This window comes from Macaca nemestrina, chromosome 9, assembly GCF_043159975.1.
Source record: "Macaca nemestrina isolate mMacNem1 chromosome 9, mMacNem.hap1, whole genome shotgun sequence".
NCBI lineage: Eukaryota > Metazoa > Chordata > Mammalia > Primates > Cercopithecidae > Macaca > Macaca nemestrina.
In genome coordinates this window covers 31,632,608-31,641,526 of record NC_092133.1, presented here as the reverse complement: position 1 = coordinate 31,641,526, position 8,919 = coordinate 31,632,608, and positions in this window count along the sequence as shown.

The window sequence follows — 8,919 nt, the reverse complement described above, 5'->3', positions numbered from 1 at the left end:
TCGTGATCCACCTGCCTTGGCCTCCCAAAGTGCTGGGATTACAGGCATGAGCCACCATGCCCGGTCCTGTATGATATTTTTCTTATTTTTTCGGTTAACATTTATCATAAGTGTTTTTTTCATATTTTTTAAGCCTCTTGGTAAACATCATTTTGATGACTGCCAAATTGATAACAGTCCATTGTTAGGATATCCCACAGTTTACCGAGCCATTCTCCTATCCATCTCTTTCTGGAGTTTCCAGATTTTCTATATTAAAAATAGTGCTGCAAGAGGAGTAACTGCATTAAAAAAAAAAGTGGGGGCAGTGGGGGAGTAATGCTGTGATTCCCAGAAATTGAATTAGTGGGTCAAAGGTTGCACATACATATTTATACAAGTTGCCTTTCTTTCTTCCTTTTTTCCTTCTTTCTTTCCTTCCTTCCCTCTTTCTTTCAAGATGGTGTCTCACTGTGTTGCCCAGGCTAGTCTTTAACTTCTGGGGTCAAGCAATCCTCCCTTCTCAGCCTCCTGAGCAGAGGGGATTACAGGCATGTGTCACCACACCCAGCATAAATTGCTTTTCTAAGAGATTGGCTACTCAAGATTTATGAGGTTCTAGTCTCTTCACATCCTTCCCAGCCTGGGGGGTAAAATTATTGAGAATCTTTGCCTCTTTAGTATTATTCCATTTCTGTAGTTCAAAAACAGGCAAAACCAATCGTGGTGTTAAAAATGAAGACAGGGCCAGGTGTGGTGACTCATGCCTGTAATCCCAGCACTTTGGGAGGCCGAGGTGGGCAGATCACTTGAGGTCAGGAGTTCGTGACCAGCCTGGCCAACATGGTGAAACCCCGTCTCTACCAAAAATACAAAAATTAGCTGGGCGTGGTGGCGGGTGCCTGTAATCCCAGCTACCGAAGGCTGAGGCAGAGAATTGCTTGAACTTGGAGACGGAGGTTGCAGTGAGCTGAGATCACACCACTGCACTCCACTCCAGCCTGGGCAACAGAGTGAGACTGTCTCCAAAAAAAAAAAAAAGAAAGAAAGAAAAAGAAAAAGAAAAAAGGTGGGCATGCTGTTCACACTTGTAATCCCAACACTTTGGGAGGCCAAAGTAGGGTGGATCTCTTGAGCAGCTTGGGCAACATGGCAAAACTCCATCTCTACAAAAGTTTAAAAATTAGCTAGGCATTGTAGCACTTGCCTGTAGTCTCAGCTACTCAGGATGCCAAGGAGGGAGGATCACTTGAGCTTGGGGAAGTAAAGGCTGCAGTGAGCCGTGCCATTGCATCCAGGCTGGGTGAGACAGTGAGACCCTGTCTGTCTCAAAAAAATAATAATAATGAAATCAAGATAATGACTACCCTTGTAGGGAAAAAGTGATAGGGAAGAGACATGAGGAGGACTACTGGGGTATTGGTAATGTTCTGTTTCTTGACTTCAGCATTGGTTACACAATGTGTTTGATTTGAGAAAATTTGTCATGTTGTACATTTATGATATGTGCACTTTTCTGTAAGTTATACTTCAGTATGAAGTTGACTAAGTACACCAAAATCACAAGCAACAAAAGAAAAAATAGGTAATAATTTGGGCTTCATCAAAGTTAAAAACTTTAGTGCTTTAAAGGAAACAATCAAGAAAGTGAAAAGGACCCACAGAACAGAGAAAATATTTGCAAATCATATACCTGATAAAGGACTTGTATCTAGAATACATAAATAACTTTAAAAACTGAATAATAACAAGACAATTCAATTTAAAAACTGGCAAAAGATATGAACAGACATTTATCCAAAGAAGATAGATAAATGACTGATACAAGCACATAAAAAGATGCTCCACATCAGTAATTGTCAGGAAAATGCAAATCAAAGCCACAATGAGATACTACTTCCCATACTCTAAAATAGCTATAATCAGCCGGGCGCAGTGGCTCACGCCTGTAATCCCAGCGCTTTGGGAGGCCGAGGCGGGCGGATCACAAGGTCAGGAGATCGAGACCACGGTGAAACCCCGTCTCTACTAAAAATACAAAAAATTAGCCGGGCGCGGTTGTGGGCGCCTGTAGTCCCAGCTACTCGGGAGGCTGAGGCAGGAGAATGGCGTGAACCCGGGAGGCGGAGCTTGCAGTGAGCCGAGATCGCGCCACTGCACTCCAGCCTGGGCGACAGAGCGAGACTCCATCTCAAAAAAAAAAAAAACAAAAAAACAAAAAACCAAAATAGCTATAATCAAAAAGATAGACAATAACAAGCGTTGATGAGGATACAGAGAAATTAGAACCTCCACACATTGCCGATGGTAATACGAATTGGCACAGTTGCTTTGGAAAACAGTCTGGTACTTTCTCAGGTGGTTAAACATAGAGTTACCATATGACCCAGCAATTCTACCCCAAAGACCCAAGACAAATGAAAACATATGTCGATACAAATATGTGTATATGAACATTCATAGCTGCATATTTCTTTTCTTTTTCCGTTGTTGTTGAGACAGGGTCTCAGTCTGTCACCCAGGCTGGAGTGCAGTGGTGCAATCTCAGCTCATTGCAACCTCCACCTCCCAGGCTCAAGTTATCCTCCCACCTCAGCCTCTTGAGTAGCTGGTAGGACTGGCACATACCACCACAACAGCTAATTTTTTGTATTGTTTGTAGAAAGTTTCACCATGTTGCCCAGGCTGGTCTCAAGTAATCTGCCTGTCTCAGCCTTCCAAAGTGCTGGGATTACAGGCACTAGCCACTGCACCTGACCTAGCAGCCTATTTCATAACAGCAAAAAAGTGGAAATAACCCAAATGTCCATCAATTGATGAAAGGATAACTAAAATGTAGTATATCCATATAATGTAATATTATTGAGCAATAAAAAAATTAAGCCAGGCACAGTGGCATGTGCCAGGAGTTTGAGTCCAGCCTAGGCAACATAGTGAGACCTTGCCCCTTAAAAAAAAAAGAAAAAAGAAAAGAAGTTCTGGTACATGCTACAACATGGATGAATCTTGAAAACTTCATGCTAACTGATAGAGGCCAGTCACAAAAGGTCATATATTGTATGATTCCATGTATATGAAATGTCTTACAGACATAGATTAGCAATTACCTAGGGCTGAGAGAGTGGGGAAAATGTGGAGTGACTGCCAGTGGATACGGGTGTTCTTTCAGAAGTGATGAAAATGTTTTAAAGTCAATTGTGGCGATGGTTGCACAAATTATGAATATGCTAAAAGCTGTTGAACTGTATACTTTATTGATTGACAAGGTCTCACTCTGTTGCCCAGGCTGGAGTGCATTTGCCTGACCTTGGCTCACTGCAACCTTGACCTCCTGGGCTCAAGGCATCCTCCTACCTCAGCCTCCAGAGCAGCTGATTACTACATGCTTGTACCCCCATGCTTAGCTAATAGTTGTATTTTTTTTTTGTAGAGACAGAGTCTTACTATGTTGCCCAGGCTGGACCCCAGCTCCTGGCCTCAAGTGATCCTACTACCTCAGACTCCCCAAAGTACAAGGATTACAGGCGTGAGCTGCCCAGCCCTGCCGAATAGTCATTTTTATTTTTATTTTACTTTTTTGAGATGGAGTCTCACTCTGTTGCCGAGGCTGGAGTGCAGTGGCACCGTGTCAACTCACTACAACCTCTGTCTCCTAGGTTCAAGCAATTCTCCTGCCTTGGCCTCCCGAGTAGCTGGGATTACAGGCGCCCACCACCATGCCTGGCTAGTTTTTGTTTGGGTTTTTTGTTTGTTTGTTTTTCTTTTCAAGACAGAGTCTCACTCTGTCCAGGCTGGAATGCAGTGGCGCCATCTCGGCTCACTGCAAGCTCCGCCTCCCAGATTCATGCCATTATCCTGCCTCAGTCTCCCGAGTAGCTGGGATTACAGGCGCCTGCCACCACGCCCAGCTAATTTTTTGTATTTTTAGTAGAGATGGGGTTTCACTGCGTTAGCCAGGATGGTCTCAATGTCCTGACCTTGTGATCCACCTGTCTTGGCCTCCCAAAGTGTTGGGATTACAGGCGTGAGCCACCACGCCCGGCCTTGCCCGGCTAGTTTTTATATTTTTAGTAGAGACGGGGTTTCACCATGTTGGCCAGGCTGGTCTGGAACTCCTGACCTCAGGTAATCCACCCGCCTCAGCCTCCCAAAGTGCTGGGATTACAGGCGTGAGCCACCACGCCCAGCCATCATTTTTGTTTTTTATTTATTTTTTTGAGACAGAGTCTCACACCATTGCCCAGGCTGAAGTGCAGTGGCACAATCTCAGCTCACTGCAACCTCTGTCCCTGGTTCAAGCGATCTCCTGTCTCAGCCCTCAAGTAGCTGGGATTACAGGCGCCTGCCACCACGTCTGGCTAATTTTTGTATTTTTTGTTGTTGTTTTTGAGATGGAGTCTTACTTTGCTGCCCAGGCTGGAGTGTAGTAACGTGATCTCAGCTCAGTGCAACCTCCGCCTCCTGGGTTCAAGCGATTCTCCTGCCTCAGCCTCCCAAGTAGCTGGGATTACAGGCGTGTACCACCATGCCCGGCTAATTTTTTCTATTTTTACTAGAGACGGGGTTTCATCATGTTGGCCAGGTTGGTCTTGAACTCCTGACTTCACGTGATCCACCTTCCTTGGCCTCTCAAAAGGCTGGGACTACAGGCATGACCCCACTGTGCCTGGCTCCCATTTATTTATTGAGGGGCCTTTTAAAAAACAAAATAATCTGTTTTGCATAAATTAATTATACGAAAATTATTTATTTATCTTTAGGGTCAGGGTCTTGCTATGCTGCCCAGGCTGGGCTCAAACTCCGAAGCTTTATAAAGGGATCCTCCTGCCTCATCCTCCCCAGTAGCTTGGACTACAGGTGTCCCATACTCTACCCTACTTACATAAAAAGATTTTAACTCTTTATCATATTTGCTGCAAATATATTTCTCAGCATATTGCTTTCTTGTTTGTTCTGTTTAGAAGTTTGGTTTAGTTTTTACTTATACACATATACACCAAAGTTGTAAATTTGTATGTAGTCAAACTGGTCATTCTTTCCTTTTTTTTGGTTTTAATTAGGACAAAATTTACTCTTTTCCTTTTTGATTTCTTTATAGTATTTAAGCTTGCAAGTTTATCACCCACACACATATTCCTACAAGGCTGATGAATACTATTTAATCTCATTTTCTTCTAACTTTATTTACTTACATTTAATTCTTTAATTTTTTTTTTTTTCTTTTTTCTTTTCTTTTTTTTTTTTTTCTTTTTTGATGGAGTATTCTCTGTCACCCAGGCTGGAGTGCAGTGGTGCTATCTCAGTTTACTGCAACCTCAGCCTCCCAGGTCAAGCAATTCTCTTGCCTCAGCCTCCTGTAGCTGGGATTACAGGTGCCCACTACCACACCTGGTTAATTTTTTTTTGTATTTTTAGTAGAGACAGGGTTTCACCACGTTGGCCAGGCTTGAACTCCTGACCTCAGGTGATCCACCCACCTCAGCCTCCCAAAGCACTGGGATTACAGGCGTGAGCCACCACGCTCTGCCTAATTCTTTAATCTTGTATTTGTTTTATTTTATAAATTAGGGGCCGGGCGCAGTGGCTCAAGCCTGCAATCCCAGCACTTTGGGAAGCCGAGACGGGCGGATCACAAGGTCAGGAGATCGAGACCATCCTGGCTAACACGGTGAAACCCCGTCTCTACTAAAAAAATACAAAAAACTAGCCAGGCGAGGTGGCGGTCACCTGTAGTCCCAGCTACTCAGGAGGCTGAGGCAGGAGAATGACGTTAACCCGGGAGGCGGAGCTTGCAGTGAGCCGAGATCGCCCCACTGCACTCCAGCCTAGGCGACAGAGTGAGACTCCATCTAAATAAATAAAAAAATAAAATAAAATAAAATAAAATAATAAAAAAAAAATAATAAATAAACAAACAAAAATAAATAAAATGGGAGCTAATTGGTCCTCCATATTTTCAGGTTCTGCATTTGTGGATTCAACTGACCATGGATGGAAAATATTCCAAAAATATGATGTCAACATCATTATAGAAAAATATAAGAAAAAAAATCCCCCCAAAAGGATGGTTGCATCTGTACTGAATATGTACAGAGATTTTTCCTTGTCATTAATCCCTAAGCAATACAATATAACAATTATTTATATAGCATTTACACTGTATTAAGTATTATAAGTAATCTTGAGATGATTTAAAGTATGTGGGAGGATATGCATAGGTTATATGCAAAGACTACACCATTTCATATAAGGGACTTAAGCATCCATGGGTGTTGATATCCATTCTGAAACTAATCCCCCCAGTACCTACATCACACAGTATGGTCAGGTTTTTTTTGTTTGTTGTTGTTGTTGTTTTAAGACAGAGTGCTGCTGTGTCTCCCAGGCTGGAGTGCTGTGGCACGATCTCTGCTCACTGCAACCTCCGACTCCCGGGTTCAAGCAATTCTCCTGCCTCAGCCTCCCGAGTAGCTGGGACTACAGGTGCCCGCCACCACGGCTGGCTAATTTTTTGTATTTTTAGTACAGATGGGGTTTCACCGTGTTAGCCAGGATGGTCTCGATCTCTTGACCTCTTGATCCGCCCACCTCGGCCTCCCAAAGTGTTGGGATTACAGGTGTGAGCCGCCACACCCGGCCTTTTTTTTTTTTGAGATGGAGTCTCACTCTTTCGCCAGGCAGTGGCATGATCTCACCTGACGGTTCAAGCGATTCTCCTGCCTCAGCCTCCCGAGTAGCTGGGACTACAGGTGCCCGCCACCACGCATGGCTAATTTTTTTTTTTTTTTTTTTTTTTTTGAGACAGAGTCTCGCTCTGTCGCCCAGGCTGGAGTGCAGTGGCGCAATCTTGGCTCACTGCAAGCTCCGCCTCCCGGGTTCACGCCATTCTCCTGCCTCAGCCTCCCGAGTAGCTGGGACTACAGGCGCCCGCCACCGCGCCCGGCTAATTTTTTGTATTTTTAGTAGAAACGGGGTTTCACCGTGGTCTCGATCTCCTGACCTTGTGATCCGCCCGCCTCGGCCTCCCAAAGTGCTGGGATTACAGGCGTGAGCCACCGCGCCCGGCTCGCATGGCTAATTTTTATATTTTTTAGTAGAGATGGGGTTTTGCCATGTTGGCCAGGTTGGTCTTAAACTCCTGACCTCAGGTGATCTGCCCGCCTCGGCCTCCAAAAGTGCTGGGATTACAGGCGTGAGGCACCTTGCCCAGACTGTTTTTTTTTTTTTTTTTTTTTTGAGATGGAGTCCCGCTTAGTTGCCCAGGCTGGAGTGTAGTGGCATGATCCTGGCTCACTACAACCTCTGCCTCCCAGGTTCAAGCGATTCTTGTGCTTCAGCCTCACGAGTAGCTAGGACTACAGGCATGCACACCACACCTGGCTAATTTTTTTTTTTTTTTTTTTTTGGTATTTTTAGTAGAGACAGGGTTTCACCATATTGACCAGGCTGGTCTTCAACTCCTGACCCCAAGTGATACACCTGCCTCAGTCTCCCAAAGTGCTGGGATTACAGGCATGAGCCACCGCACCTGGTCTTCTTCTCATCTAACCCAGCAAGCACTCCCCAGCATCAGAGTGTGTTTCCTGTACCTGAAATCCTATTCCCCATACTCTTTACTTGACTAAGTCTCCGCTGAAATATTCCCTCAGAGAGGTCTTTCTTAATACACCAGATTAAATAAGGTCTCCCTGTTATATGTTTATTCCATATTATTTGGTTATATCATAAATCGTCAGCTGGGTATAGTGGCTCTCCCCTGTAATCCCAGCACTTTGGGAAGCCAAGGCGGGAGGATAGCTTGAGCCCAGGAATTTGAGACCAACCTGGGGAACGTGGCGAAACACCATCTCTACAAAAACATACAAAAATTAGCCACGCGTGGTGGTGCATGCATGTGGTCCCAGCTACTCTGGAAGCTGAGATAGGAGAACTGATTGAGCCCTGGAGGTTAAGGCTGCTGTGAACCATGATTGCACTACTGCACTACAGCCTGGGCAACAGAGTGACAGCCTGTCTCAAAAAAAAAAAAAAAAATTGTCATTGCATATGTGTATATGTATGTATGTAGCCATTTGCTTATTTTATTTTTTTATTTTTGAGATGGAGTCTTGCTCTGTTGCCCAGGCTGAAGTGCATTGGTGTGATCGCTGCTCACTGCAAATTCTGCCTCCAAGGTTCAAGTATTCTCATGCCTCAGCCTCCAGAGTAGCTGGGATTACAGGCGTGTGCCACCACACCTGGCTAATTTTTCTTTTTCATAAAGATAGTGTTCACCATATTAGCCAGGCTGGTCTCGAACTCCTGACCTCAAGTGATCCACCCACCTCGGCCTCCCAAAGTGCTGGGATAACAGATGTGAGCCACCATGCCTGGCCCCACTTGTTGTAATATCTATTTCTCCACCCAACTGTATAATATGCCATATTGTCTTATTCACTGTTCTGTCTCCAGCTCCAGGCATTTTGTAGATGCTCACTAAATTTAGCTTCATTTTGCTGAATGGATGAATGAGCTGAGTAGAGTTTATATAGCAGGGACTCAATAAATGTTAAAATTTTAATTTGAGTTAACCCTAGAACTGCCATAGTAAAAGCACTCAAGCTTGGGCTTCAGAGGTGGAAACATGAGTTTGCAGAGAATACTACTAAACATATAACCAGGAAAAACTGCACATTTACAGTAGAAGACGGAAGTAAAATTATGGAAATATTCTTCACAATAGCCAAAACCTAGAAACAACCCAAATATCCAGTGACAAGGGAATGAATAACTGGGTAGAGTCACAAAATGGAATATTATAGAGTTCTCAAAATGAGTAAACTATAAGCAATACGTAACAATATAAATCTTGTTAATACAATATAAGTAAATAAGCCACCAAAAATTGCATACAGCAATACTCCCTTATAATAATGCAAAAAATAACTAAACTTAAAAAAA